The sequence below is a fragment of the Molothrus ater genome, chromosome 16 (assembly GCF_012460135.2).
Source record: "Molothrus ater isolate BHLD 08-10-18 breed brown headed cowbird chromosome 16, BPBGC_Mater_1.1, whole genome shotgun sequence".
NCBI lineage: Eukaryota > Metazoa > Chordata > Aves > Passeriformes > Icteridae > Molothrus > Molothrus ater.
The window spans coordinates 15,233,084-15,246,493 of NC_050493.2; the positions used below are offsets into that span (position 1 = coordinate 15,233,084).

At 55.4% G+C, this 13,410-nt stretch overlaps 1 protein-coding gene across 4 annotated transcripts in view; it reads left to right on the forward strand.

Moving 5' to 3' along the window:
* Window positions 1-1,328: 1,328 nt before the first annotated feature.
* CAPN15 (calpain 15) overlaps window positions 1,329-13,410 on the forward strand; it is a 56,690-nt gene continuing 44,608 nt past the window's right edge. For 2 of the 4 annotated variants that reach the window (XM_036392104.1, XM_036392105.1), the window contains exons 1-3: window positions 1,329-1,377; window positions 6,564-6,945; window positions 7,035-7,201. The gene's annotated coding sequence lies outside the window, so the exon portion shown is untranslated. Of the gene's footprint in view, window positions 1,378-6,563; window positions 6,946-7,031; window positions 7,202-9,804; window positions 9,846-13,410 lie in introns of all 4 variants that reach the window. The other 2 variants (XM_036392103.1, XM_036392102.1) reach the window with 2 other exon arrangements.

A 13,410-nucleotide genomic window follows, 5' to 3' on the forward strand; every position in this document is an offset into this window, starting at 1 on the left:
GGATGAAGGGAAGCCCAAGCTCTTCATCAGCTTTTGGTCCCTGCAGTGTCCTACAGAAGGTCTCATGAACATTTGCCATTTCAGTAGCCCGCAGAGAAAGCCTGGGGGGCCCTTTGGGGAGGGTCCAACAGCCTGAAGAGAACATTCTCCCTCTTTAGCAACTGTCATGTTTCACTCAGCAGCCACTAACCACCCTCCAAGATTAGTGGCTTAAATGATGCTGCTTTTGCTGGAACAACGACCACTGAGTTCCCATCAGGGTGTGCTGGACCAGCTGGCCTGGGTCCCATCTGGGGCCCTCTCAGTTTTCCCTCGTGGCTCCGGGAGAGAGCAGCCCAGCACGGAGAGTCGAACTGCTCCCATCTCTCATCTCTGTGGGGTGGGAGGGTGTGAAGGTGCTTCTTAGCCCGGCGAGTCTGGCCTTGGTTTGGCTCGGGACGTGGGTCAGGGCTCCGAGGCCGGGCGGGTGCAGGCCCCGGCTCGGCCCGGCCCCGCTGCCCCGTCCCACGCCGAACCGCGGCTGCACATCGCCCGCAGCGCCGAGCACATCCCTACGGCCCCACCTTCGCTTCATGTGCCGCCAGATCATTAAAGCTGTAATTACGAGCGGCTTCTGCCCAGGTTGGCTCAGCCGCCGGCTCTGCTCCGCACAGGGAAGGCCCTGGGATCCTCCATCCCCTCGCGGCGGCGCCTTCAGGGGAGCGCCGGGGACGCTCAGGGGCGCACGGAGCCTCCGTGTGAGGGCTCAGGGCCACGCACCCGCCTTTCCCAAGCCGCGGCCCCGGACGAACGGAGCCACGGGATCCCCGGAGCACCCCCGGGACCCTCCGGGACCCTCAGCCCGGGCAGGTCCCACCGCCCCCGAGGCCAGCGCCGCCTGCGCTGCGACCCCCAGCCGGGGGTCGGCGCTCTCCCACGGGCCGCAAGGCAGGCTGGGAGTCGTAGTCCTCGCCCACCGCACAGCGCCCGCCGCCCCTCACCGGCCGCTGCGGCCCGCGCCCTCCGCGCGCCCGGAGCTCGCCGGTCCCTCGGGCCCGAACCACCGCCGCTGCCCGGGGCTCTGCCGGGCCTGCCCCGGCCCCGAACAGCCGCTCCCGGTGCCCCGCTCGGCCGCCGCTTTCCGCTTCCTGCGCGCGGCGCCCCTCGGGGCTCGTAGTCCCGCCGCGCTATTCACGACGGTCCCTGCGCTGTCTCCGCGCCGCACGCCCGCGGCCGGGACGGGGCGCTGCGCCACGGCGGCGGCGTAGGGCGGGCGCGGGGCTCGGGCGGGCGGGAGGAAGGGCCGGCGGGGCGGCCGGAGCGGGTGCGAGCTGCTCCGCCCGGGGGAACGCGCGGGGCCGGGGGGACGGAGCGGCAGCGCGGCGCCTCCACTCCCAGGTGAGCGGCGACGGGGGCGCGGGGGAAGGGAGCGGGGACGGGCCGGCCGCCCGGGGCCTCCCGCCGCAGCCCCGCGGGCCGCGGCTCCCGCCCGCGCCGGGGGTCGCCCGGGGCTCTCCCGGCCGGAGGCGCCGGCTGGGCCCGGCCGCCCCCGGGCCGCCCCGCACCACCTGTTGCCGGTGGGCCCGCGCGGGGGCTGGAGGCCGGGGGGCCCGGGGGGGCGGGCGGTGCCGGGTCCCGGCTCGGGGCTGTGCGGCGGCCGGGGCGCCTTGCCCGGGGCTTTGGAGAGACCCGGGGGCTGCGGGGGACCCCGCTCGCCCCCGGCCCGGCCGCACGGTCGGAGGGGCTTTAACGGGCTTGAGGGTCGTGCAGCAGCCGGGGGGGACGGGGCGGCTCCGTGACTGCCCGCCTCAGGCTGCAGTGCCTGCCCTGCCGTCGCCCCGCGCCCGGCGCGGCGGGATCGCAACTCCCGGTGCTGCCGCGGGCAGGGGAGCCCCGCCTGGGGCACCGCCGAGTGCCGGCTCCGGGCTGGAGCACGGCAGAGCCCCCAGCGCCCCGGGCTGCCTGTCCTGCAGTTCTTCACTCTCACCTCCAGCTTAGACACTCGTGCTGGGGCTGAGCAGGGCTTTATGCAGAGTTTCTCATGCCTCTGCGAGTTTGCCCTTTAGAATCAGTTGACTGGCTATTATCCTTGAGTCTTGAACATCCTTGGGTCCCAGTGTCTCATCAAGACCCCTGGATTTTGCTGCATGTCAGCTCAGCTTGCAGTTGAAGCATCTCAGCCTCTAGGTCCTGGATGCAGGAGCCTTAGAGGATGGAAAAAGCTCTGTACTTGCCAGCCTCTCCATTTACTGAGTTCTCTCCTCTCCCTGCTCCTGGGGTACATCCCCCCAAGCACCAGGAAACAACTGTTGAGGGTGATCATCCGTGGGCCTGTTAGAGGAGATGGGATAATGTGAACGTTGTGTTTGAAATGTCATACTGTTTCCTCCGAGCTGGGAATCTCAGTGGAGCTTGGCTCTCCATAGGCCCGCAGGCCCGGGATGTGGCTGGGTGGGTTCCATGGTCAGACAGAAGGTTGTGTGGGAATTGCTCACTGCACGTGGCCTGGGGCACTGGTGCAGGACAGTGCTGCACTGCTGTGGGTGAGTCAAGAGCTGGTGGAGACTGGGAGATGTGTTTGGAGGGAGCTAAGGTGGAAGTGAGGGGTGCATATCCCAGACTGTGGCTCTGAATGCAGAGATCTTGCCATGCTTTGCACGTTGTCACCTGGGACTTGTGCTTCAGGGCTGTGCTCTTCCCTAAACTGGAGCACACCTGCAGTGACAGACTGGCTGCCTGTGACTCTGAGAGTCTGCTTGTGGCTTTTGTCTGGCCATTTTTTGAGATCCTGCTGAACAGTCTGGCTCGTGCCCCTGAGTGCACCGCAGCAGGGCTGAGCTGTCTGAGCATAACCTGTCCAAGGCATGATTCAAATTACCCTGATTTTATGTGTGTGGGGATATTAACTCATTTTGAGTTGCATCAGCTTCTGTTTGTATCCAAGGCTTTAAGAGTTGGAGGCAGAAGGCAAGACCCAGCATTGCTCCCTTCCCGGGAGGGGTTGAATGGCTGGAGAGCCCTTTGAAGGCCTGATGTGACTGGCTGGGTTTGCTGAGCCCGATTGCTTTGGCAGGAGGGAGAGCAGCCTCCTCCAGCCTGATGACTTGGTGCATAAGGGAACTGGAGGCGTGGGCCAGGCACGGTGTCTCCTGAATTGGAATAAATCTTGGAAAACAACCCAAAAGTGCTAAAGTTGCACGTAAAAAAGGTCAGGCGGCGTGCCCAGACTCGGAGCTGTCTCGTGGTGGCGTTAGGGCTGGATGACCCCACAGAGGAGCCTGGATGTCCTCAGCAGATGCACTGATTGCCCCTCTCTCCTGCTTGCTCCCCCCTTATCTTTGCTCTGGCACCCTTTATCTTTGCTCGGAATTCTGCTGGCTTTGCAGAGGGAAGTGGCCATGGCCCTGGTGTTCCCTCAGCCAGCTGAGAGCAGTTGGCTTTAACTCGTGGAAAACACGCTGCTCTCTTCTGTCCTGGAGGTTTTGTGGGAGCTTTCCAGGTTTGTGCTGGTTATATGTGAGATCCAGAGAGAGACTCAGCCTGCGTTATGTGTCCATGGTCATGTTGATCCCCGCTGCTGGGAACATCATCTGCTCCTAGGTGGAGAAATGCTGTTTTCCTCCCATCTTCCCGCTTCATATGAATCCAGGCTTGTTTTTTTCTGGCTTTGTTCTGACCCTTCCTGTGAACAGAGGACCAGACCCTGTGGCATTTCTCCAAGTGAGGATTTTTATGAAGCAGAGGGAAGCTCGAGTGAGGGACTGTGGCTGCCTTCGGTCAGAGGAGGCAGATTTGGACAGTGTGTGTCAGCCCAGTGTCCTGCCACCATGGCTCTCTCCCAGTGCCCAGAGCTGGGGAGAATCTTGTGAGCCCCTGTTTTGCTGGAACTTGGGGCTCTGATCAAGGTCGCACTCAGTGCAGCCTTCAGTGGGAAAGCTGCTTATGCGGGTGGGACAGGTGAGTCAGTGGCTTCCTCCTCATTTTCCGTCATAATCCCACTCTGGAGCGAAGCGAGCTGCCTCCCTGCTCCTCTGCATCTGCCTGTGTTCACCTCAACCTCACTGCTTGCTGTTGGAGCCTTCCTGAGAGGTTCCCTGCTCTCCAGGCCACAGTCACCAGGCTGGGCAGGGAGGAGCAGGCTGCTCCGAATTTCTGTCACATTTGCTGTTTGGAGTGTTGACACTTGCCTTGCGTTTAGCAATGGCAGCTGAGGAAGCCAAGAGAGGCAGAAGAGCTGCTGCCTGCTCACGAGAAACATTTAACTCTTGCCCTCACAGCTCCCTTCCCTGCGTGCTGGCAGCTCTCAGGTTGGCTGAGAGGAAATGCCAGTGGTGTTCCCAAAATTTGTTACTGTTCAGTTGCTCAAAGGATGAGGAGGGTTTTTGTGTGCCATTTCCTCTTGCTCTGGAAGAAAAGAACGCTGGTGCCCTGGTGCCTGGGCAGAAGGGAGAAGGGGGAGCCCTGGCAAGGAAATAGGATCCAGAGAAATGTGTCACCAGCAGAAAGAGCAATTGTTTTCCTGCATTTCCATGGCAGAGCCTTGTCCTGTTCAGGCAGCCCGTGTTTGACAGCCAAGATAATACATTTATATTGATGTAATTAGCAGGACGTGGAGTTTGCTGAATGGCTCGGGGGCAGCCTGCTTTTCAGAATAACTCCAGCAAATAGATCAGGGAGGATTGGAAAGCTGCCGTGGGTTGCTGGAATTGGCCCGTTGGGTTTCTGGAGGTTGAATACATAACTGCTGATATTTCCTATTGTGCTGTACCCTGCCTATTTGAAAAGAAAATAACTCAAGGGAACATGGGGCTATTTTTGCCAGCTTGAGATGATCAAGTTTGATTTCTAAAAACTGAAGCCGAGTCTTTAGGCTTGCACATTAAAACCAGTGTTGGAACCATATCTCTGTTCCTCCACAAATGCGTGCCTCCACACTTTGCCAACGGTGTAAACTCTAATAAGTGTTCATATAAAAAGAAAGAGCTTTTCTGTTCCTGCAGTTGCAGCCCCTTTTGTAGGAAATGCTGTGGGCCTGAGCAGGCTCAGCAGCAGGGATGGTGGCAGTGACACAGTGTCAGGGGACTGAGCTGGTGTCCTGCCCCAGCCCTGGCGTGAGCAGCCCTGATAACCTCTGGGTTATCAGTGCATTCTCAACTTGGTGAAATAGAGACCAAGAGCTTACAAAAAGCTGTTGTCCTCCTCCAGTGATGCTGCCCAGCTCCATTTCTAATGTGATGCTTCCAGTGGCACCAAAGTTTCCCCTTCAGCATCTTGTTCCCAGTCCCAGCCCAGGTGATTTCAGTTTACTGAGGATATCACAGGCAGCTTCCCAACTTGTGTCCTTCTGCTTCTGTAACAAAAAGGTTTGCAGAGAAAGTTACTCATGGACAGCTTTGTTGGCAGCAAATCCCCTGTGTTTGTGCTGGTCTGTGGAAGTGGGAGCACAGCATCAGGGTCTTTGTGTGCTGAGCTCTGTCCTCTGCTGTGGCCATGCACAATCCACAGAGGCTGCAGCACTGGTGTGCTCAAGGTCTTGCTCTCCAGCTTGCCCCTTGTCAATCTGCTTCCTGCAGACTCTGGCCAGCAGGCAGAGCTCGGGAAGTCCTTGGAATTCCAGCCCTGGCCAGCAGGTCTGTGCTGAGCTGCTGGGAGCTGAGTGCTTTCCCTTCCTATCCCATGGAATGTGCAAGGATACTGATGTGATGTGGCACTTGGGGGGTGCTCTGTCTGCTGGTGTTGGTCTCACTGCCTTTCAGTGCAGGAGCAGCTCACTGAGTGCCTTGGAGGGGCTGTGGGCCTGGAATTCCCTGTGTAGCTGCACAGACCCTTGGGCTGAAAGGATCAGGGTGGTCCCTTTGAGCCTGAAGGGTTCCTGAATCAGTCCTTTATTTACTCATTACTGGTCCTGAGGGGTGTTCCTGGCCCATTCTGTACACCCTCCCTCTGCTGCCCTGGTTCTGTTAGCAGCACCTGTCCAGGTGTTCACCACAGGGCACCTTCTCCCCACTGCCTGGAACTGTCAGTGCTGGAAAGTGCTGGAAGAGAAAAGCTCTTTGTGAATTCACCATCACCTACCCCAGGGGTATCACACTGCATCTGATGGTGTGGCTGTGGGGATGGTGAGCAAGGTGAGGGGGCAGAATGGGGTGCCTTGCTCTGCCATGCTGCTAAAGAGGCTCACTGATCACATGGTGCCAGCTGAATCCTTATTTCTGTCCTCCCTCCCCAACCTAAAATAGAGGAAGTGAGAGTGTGCTGGAGAGCCAGACACTTAGGGACAAGGGTTCTCGTTGCCACCATCTGCTAAAAGCCTGTCCCAAAGGAGACAGCACTTCCCCAAAGCAGGAATTTCATTAAAACAGGTTGTTTTGAGAGCACAGAGTATGAAGGAGGAAGGGGAAATATCTCAGAGGAGGGAGGTTTGCTGAGGCAACTACTCAAACGTCATGGCTTCTGGGGGTGGGATGGGCATGTTTGGCATAATCAGAGGAATTTGTACTTCAGAATCTCCAGGAGATGTAGCTGGTAATGATGTCCTGGCTATGCAGAGTAATTAACATCTGTTTCTGTATTTGAACATTCAGGCAGCGTGCCCCGCCAGACATCGCTGCGTTCCCATCCGGCCCCTCGGGAGATCCTGCCCTGTTGCTAATTGTCGAGAGCTGTCCAGAGTCCTCCTCCATGTGATCCTGCTGTGCCCCATCCTGCTGTGCTCCTGAGGTGTGCCATTCCCTGCTCTGATGACAGCCCCCACCAGGATGCTGAGCAGCAGCCACCGGCAGGGAGGGAGGCCAGTGGTGGGCACGGAACTGTAAAGTCACAGCCAAAGGTTCTGAGAGCACGAGTGAAGAGTTTGAGCTGACCCAAAAGCTGTCTCCAGGGGGGACCAAGCTCCAGCTGGATGTCGTGGGGAGCTCTGCAAGCTGAAGTTCAAGGGGATGCTGATTGAGGGACCAAAAATGTGAGGTTGGTTGTCTCTGCTGGTGCCATGCTGATGGGCCCGGAGTCTCAGCAGTCATCTATTCTTACGTGCCGTTTTTCACTCTGTCCAGCAGCTTGGGACAGCAGCTGCTCCTTCCAGGCTCGGTGTGCTCCCAGTGCTCGGTGCAGGGACCTTCTAGCATGCTCCTCCAGCCAGGCCACTCAGCGGGTGCCAGCAGCAGGACACCAGGCTGACCCTACAGCGACAGGCACTGCACCTGCCAAGCAGGAATCGTGTTGGGTGAGAGGCTTTTCTGATTCAGCTGGCACTGGGCTGGGCTGGGAGGGGCTGGAAGGAAGGAGACCTTCTCTCCTCTGGTTTGTGAGCACAGTTACCCTGCTTCGTGTCTCTCATGCCTCTCGTTCTTGTCTTTCTTCCTTGTTTGAATTCCTCCTTTGAGTGTTTCTGTGCTGGCTGTGTGAAGGCTACGTGCTTAAATGGGTGGGGATACCAATATCCTCTGGTTTCCTCATGGTGAAGAAGGAACTGTGAAAGTGGAAGAGAAATTGTGGGGTCTTCCAGCACCTCGCAATCTTAATCTCACGTGGCTGTCCCAGGGTGTGTTTGAGGCAGTGCAAGGACAGGGCAGTAAATGCAGAAACTGCATGGGTTTGCCTGCAGTAACCACAGAGCTGTGGCAGTTCCCAGTCCCCTGGGACAGAGAGGTGACTGTTGTGCCTTGTGTGCCTGGGCTGCTCAGGAGGCAGGATGAGGTGCTGGGAAGCCAGTCTGAGCTTGGACCATCAGGATACATTTGCAGTGTGTGATGGGGTTTCCTTGTATTCAGATGATCCAGGTTGATGTGGCCTCATCCAGGCTGGGGCTTTGGATTAATCAGATGGACACTGGTGCTTGCTGTGTGGTGGCCCATCTGGCCTGGCTGGTTGTTTATGGCCTAGCTGGAATCTTTATGTGCTGTTGATGCCCAGCCACAGCAGAAGGTCTGCAGGAACCTCTCATGGCTTTGGTGAAGCTGGGCTATGAGCCCTCTGCTGTTTGAGTGGTGACTGTCACCAGGCAGGTGTTGGTCAGATCTCCACCATGGCTCCTTCTCATGGCTGAAAGGATGAGGTGGTGTTCCTGCTCTTGGATCTGTTTTGAGACAGCCTTGGAATGTCTTCCAAAAGCTCCTGCCCTTGTTCCTGTTGCCTGACCTTGCCATGTCTTAGCAAGCAAAGCCTGCTGGAGGGTCTGCAGCACCACACAAGGCTCAGGCCTGTGGATGTGTCTTGCAAGGCATGTGGGAGTGGCTCCAGTAACATGATCTCCTCTCCATCTGCCCGTTTTGGTTCGGGATGCAGCCAGCAGCCCTTGGTTAAAGCTCAGCTCCCTCCTCATGCTGGAGGTACCTCGTGTGGCTGGCTGGCTTTGCTCCACCATTACTCAAGCCATCTGCATTGTGTTTCAGCCCTCTCAGAGTACAGCCTTTTCCTCATGTGACCATGGTGTTTGTTCAAATGACTGTTCCCAGAAAATATTGCTTAAGATGTGTGTAATTGAACACATCCTACAATTGCAGCTGTACTGGTGTAGCTGAAGAGGAGCCACTTGTGATGGAGACAGTGAGCCAGTAAAGCTACTCTGGTGAGGAGAGGGGAGGGTTGTGGTGGTCTCAGGCACTGTTTTGTTTGTATCACTCCCTTGTGCCAGGTGTTATTCCACACCTGTAATTTCAATGCAGGATGATCTCCTAACAGAAGCAATGGCATGGCTGCCACGTCACTGTGCAGAAGGATTGGTGTGTTTTTCAGGTGTCATCTGGAGGTGAAGAGGTGGTGAGCAGTAATGTGGTGCTTTATTATTAAATGATTGTGCTGAGCTGTGCTGCCCTGTTGCTCAGGGAAGCTGTGGCTGCTCCATTCCTGGAAGTGTTCAAGGCCAGGTTGGATGGAACTTGAAGCAGCCTGGGATAGTGGAAGATGGCAGGGGGTGGTGGGAGATGGGCTTTAAGGTTCCCTCCAACTCAAACCATTGTGTGATTCTGATTCTAGATGAGGAACTTCCTCTCTGCCCCCTGAGTCTGTCCCACCTCCCTGTTCTCTCCCAGTTCCCTGTGCTCCTGGGGAAGGCAGGGGCCTCTTGTGCAGGTCTCAGCAATTATTGTGCTTTTATCTCTTGGTTGTTTGTGATAGAAATGCCAAATGGCACCATTGTCTGACAGGCTTCTTCCACCTCTGTGCTTGCCTGAGGCACAGCTAGAGATGTGTTGGCTTAAATCTAGGCCAGTTGGTTGGAAATTGGGACGTGGTGCCTGATGAAAGCCAGAAAAGGCCAAATTGCATTAAAATGGCAGAAGGAGACAGCCAGGTGCTGCTGCCTGTGTGGCTTGGGCAGGGCACTGCAGTGTGGACTGGAGCTATCTCTAGGGAGGGATGCAACTGGATGTGTCTTGGGCAAATGATATATTTACTGTCTGTGTAATCTGTGTTAGAATTAAAGCTGTGACTGGACTGTCTGGGGACAGTGTGCTCAGGGGACATCTCCACCTCCTGCCTCTCAGGCTTTGCTTTCCAAGTCTGTGCCCTGAGTTTTCACTGGCTGTGAGACTGTTTCTTGCTGCAATTCTCTTCCCCTCCCTTCTGCAGTGGCCAGCCCTTCATCTGCTTATCTGTCAACTTAGCATGATCTGAAGATACAATCCCTGCTGTCCTTTTGGGAATGACCTTGTGTCTGTGCTATGTCTGGGCCTCTATGAATTTGGATTGCTGAGTGATGGGGGGGAAGGAACTTCATGGGTCATCAAGTCCAGTTCAATGCTGCTGAAGATGGGCAGTCATCTCATGCAGGTCGTGAACTTGTCCAGGAACTAATTATTGGAACTCATGTTGTGCTTTTTTCCCCAGTGCTTCTGGAGCAGCTGGTCCAGAGTTCTGCTCTTGGAAAGGTTAGAAACCCTCCTCAACTTCCAGTGTCCACTTTTCCTGGGTTGGTTTGCTGTGCCTGTGTCATTGCAGAGTGTTAGCTTGCAGATGAGATGATGACTTGCAGATTTTTTTCCTTCTCTGGTTCTCTGTAACCTTTTTGTCCTGCAGCAGTTGTGGCTCTGGTTGGAGATTTGTCCTGAGAAATGTGCTGAAGGCTGTTTTGTTTTCCCATTTGGGCAGCTTGGGTTGGCTGGGCCCATTTGTTTCCTTGTTGTGCTTTTGAGTGTTGCAAGTGCAGGTGGAGCTGTGAGCTGCACAGTTTGTGAATGTTAGCGAGTACAGAAGAGCACTTTATGTGCTGCTGTCATTTCTGTCTTTTCTTTTTTAATGTTTGTCCTTGCTACTTGTGCCACCTTGCCCCTTCAGGAGGGAGAGATGTCAGAAACATTTGAATCAAGGTGAAGCTGATAAAGCAGTGTGTTGAAGAACCAGTGCCTGGCTCTTACTCGTGGCTCTTATTCATGTTTATCTCTAGCTGTGAATGTGCAATAACAACAGTTCTGTTCAGCACAGGCTGGCACAGCCTCAGACAGGAAGATCTGCTGTTTACCAAGCAACACTCTGCTATAAGTGAGAAAGAGGGGAAAAAAGTGGTTTATTGCTGCTGGGTAGCTCAGAGTGTAGTTAAACCTTTCAGAAAAAAGAGGAAACTAAGAGCACATGTGTTACTCAAGATGCATTTTTCCTGGCAAGAGTCCCATGTGTGTGCTCTTCTTGCAAAGCATCCCTGCGTCTGCTCCTTCCCATTCAATCCACAGCATATTGGGAGCAGGCAGGCAAGAGCTTCCTGTTTTTATAATACAACTGGTCTCAGCAGGCAGTCTGTCGAGGTGATTTTTCAGCCTGACATCTTTTGTAGCTGGGGCAGCCTGTGAGCTGAGTAGGATGGCAGAACTCTGCTGCAAGGATTATAAACACGGGGAGGAAAAGATCTGGAAATGAGATCTGCTGGTAAAGCTTCCCGGGATTGGATGCTGTGGCTTGTGTTGTTTTGTTCCTTCCCCTCTGAGTGTCCCTGTGGCTTTTCCTCGCTGCTGGTGCTGGGAGGGCCCTGCCAGCCCACCCACGCTGTGCTGAGCTCCGGAGTCCCCACAATTGGCCGCGAATTGCGGGACACACGCGGCTCGCTGCACTTCAATGGAGCAGTGTTAATTGACTTAATGGAGCCCTGGGCTTGGAGGGAGTTCGTTGTGTGGGTTTTCTTAAACGTGTGTGCACTCAGACCCTTCTGCAGCAGTGCCCTTGTTGCCATTTTCACGCTGTTCAGAAACTGCTTTGCAGTTGTCAGTGGAGATGAGGTTTGAAGTTAACCCTTATTTTGAAAAATCCTTCCTGCTTCTCCTCTTGTTCTCCCTCCAGTTTGTGATTAAGATGCTGATTGCCCTTTCAGATCTGTGTAATCCCCTCTCTCAAAGTGACCGGGATAGATTGCCAGGAGCTCCCTGGATTATCTGTCACTGCTTTACAGTGTCCAGTGCAAGGGAGGAGAGGAAACTTTGTTCAGACTTGGATGGTAGTTGCTGTGTGGCCAAGCTGGCTCTGCAATACATCTGCTTTTCCTATCAATCTTTCACTTCACACTTCAGACGCCTTCCTCTGCCTGCAGACTTACAAAGAGTCAGTGCTGGGCATTAAATGCAGCTTAGCCCAATTCAGCTGCTGTGTATGAGTTTCTTCTGGGCTAAAGTTGGGCCAGAACCAGTGTCAAAGCAGCTGAAAGAAGGTAAAGACCCTCAAGCTTACCTTTGCATGTTGGTGTCTGTGGCCAGAGACCTGTGCTGCTGTTCTGGACTTTGTAGCATGGAGTGTGAGATCCTGTTCTGTGCTGCTCTGGGACTCCAGGTTCAATTATCTTGTTACCTCATTAATAGCCCATCTGGAAATCTGCTTCCAGACAGTTCACTTCAGCTGGGGATATCTCTGCAAGTGGTGTACTGCTCTTATTTCTCACCAAGACCTGGAAAACAGCTCACTTAAAGCTTCCTGTCCCCTCAGTTTCCTGCAAGGCCAGAATATCTGACTCTCTTCCCTCAGCCCTCTGCCCCAGAACAAACATTTGGGTGGGTGAGTTTCACCCTTCTCTCCCTTTTCTGTGTCCTCCCATCTGCAGTGCTTGCACACTGCCTGTCATCCTTGTGCCTTGCACACCTCAAGACTCCTTGGTCCTGGCAGATAAGGCAGAGCTTTCTGAGTCACAAAGCCTTGGGGAGCTCTGTGTGGAACACAAGGGCTGGAAAAGCCTTCCCCATCCCAGCTGAATGTGCCAACCACTGTCCCATCCCTCCAGCTGTACCCCTGCCTCAGTCTGTCCTTGGAGGTGCCTTCCCACCCCTCTCTGTTAGAAGCTTTGCAAGGAATTGGAACTTGCTGACACCTTCATTTCCTGCCAAGACTGCAGCACTTGGGCTGGCTTGGCAGATGAGGGCAGGGAGAAAGAACAGCAAAACTTTGTCTTGTCCCCAGCTGTGTGCAGGACACCTGCTCAGCACAGAGTGTTCCAGCTCTCCTGCTGCACTTGAGCCGTGGAGCTCTCGTTGGGTCGGCGTTTGCAGCTTGGCTTTCAGTGCTGTGTCTGCCTGAGCTGGGTGTCTTGTTGCTTGTCTGGTTTTCCCCTGCTGCCTTGTGGAAAGAGAGAGGATTTTTCACTTCCTCTCCTGGGGTTACTTCTTTCTCAGGGTCATGTCAGCCTGGTGAATTCCAGCCATTCTCTTTTTGCTGCTGGTGCCTGGTTTTGCACATCCTCAAGTCCTGCCACTCTGCCTGGAGTGGGGGCTGGCTAGATCACACAAATGCTTGAGCTCCTTTCCCTTCCTTGGCTAGCATAACACCATCAGACACTCCCCTCTGCATTCTTAGCTATCCCAACCTGCTCTGGCACTCCTTAGGCTGCCACATCTCGTGCTATGCACCTTCCAGCCCTGCACACCATTCCCATGTGCCTCCTTCAGGGCAGATCTGCTGTGCATGAAGGCAGCATTGGTGGGAGGCCAAGGCTTGGCCATTCCTCCAGGATGCCTGAAGTGCTCTCCTCCAGCTCAATGTCCCCATGCAGCCCCAGCTCCTCCAGCTGTCCTTGGTGTTTAAGGGTGTGAGTCACATCCTGCAGTCCCCAGGGAGGAGGCTGCTCCTCCAGGGCTGTGTGTGGGCACTGGACAGTGAGAGCTCTTCAGGAGCCCTGGCTTCTCCCTGCCAGCAGCAGCTGACATGAGACTGAAGGCAGAGAGCTCCTCCTTTGCTGGTGATGGTGGTACCAGGTCCCAGCACATCTGTATCCCCTGGGAATGGTCATGGCCCCCAGGCTGCCAGAGCTCCAGGAGTGTTTGGACAATGCTCTCAGGCATGGGATGGGATTGTTGAGGAGTCCTGGTGCAGGGCCAGGAGCTGGACTTAAGATCCTTATGGGTCCCTTCCAACTCAGGACATTCTGTGGATCTTAGTCAGCCCCCAGGCAGAGGAGCTCACACAGCAGAGGGAGGAGAAGGGCTGGTACTTCACCTTCAATCTTAGAAGAAAGTCTCCTGCAGC